Here is a 965-nt window from a genome sequence, read left to right on the forward strand (position 1 = left end):
TGGTTTCTTTTATTTCCTCGGTTTTCTTTTCTTATTTCTTTATTTTCTTACCGACTGCCCTTTTCCGTGCTTTTTCTTTTGAATCTTCGAGTATTCGATTTTTATTTTTCTTTCTTTTTCTCGATTCATCAATTTTTTCTTTTTCTTTTGTTTTTGCACTTTCTTGGGCTTTGAGAGCTTTTGGGGTTTTTACCCTAAACTTAGCTTTTCAACATAACTAGAATACATTCTCATGACTCTGAATAGGGTGAGGGAGTGTTTTGGCCAATGGTTACATTTATGGTGTTTTAAACAAAAAAATGGATATAGGCTCAAAGGGGGTTAACGAGGGATATAATAATTCGGGATGGCTAGAAAGGCTCGGGGTTAATTACAAACAACGTGCCTCAGTGTGTGTATCATGCAGTGACAGTCCCAGAGAGTCTACGCAAATTTAGAGTGATAAAGACAAACCTGAATGACGCTCATGATGATTAATGTGTTTGGCCTTTTCTGACTCACTTGGTTTGGTTCAGCTTTGACAGGACCCACAGTGCTCCTTAATTTGGTGCAATTGCTTTCTTACTTCGGAATGTGCAGGATACTCGTGTCGGTTAAGCTGTATACGTTGTGTTCGATCTTTACTTTCAGCAGTGTTACTTTCTAGGGAGATCCTTCACAACAGGCCATGGTGAGTGGTGTGATCTTTCATCCACTCTCAATTGTGATCATTACTTTTTCCAACCTGTCAACACAGACTTGACACACACACTTGCAGCATAATGTACTTTCAACGGACATATTAAATCTAAACTACAAAAGTAAAAATAACACAAAAATCAAATACTAATAAAAGACATAAAATCTCCCCCACACTAGAACTCAACATTGTCCACAATGTTTGGGAACGAGCCCGGAGGAGAGAACTCACAGGGTCCTACTGAGGAGGTGGGTGCGGGAAATGCAACATCAACTGTCGCATCATG

The sequence above is a fragment of the Lathyrus oleraceus genome, chromosome 1 (genome assembly GCF_024323335.1).
Source record: "Lathyrus oleraceus cultivar Zhongwan6 chromosome 1, CAAS_Psat_ZW6_1.0, whole genome shotgun sequence".
Lineage (NCBI taxonomy): Eukaryota > Viridiplantae > Streptophyta > Magnoliopsida > Fabales > Fabaceae > Lathyrus > Lathyrus oleraceus.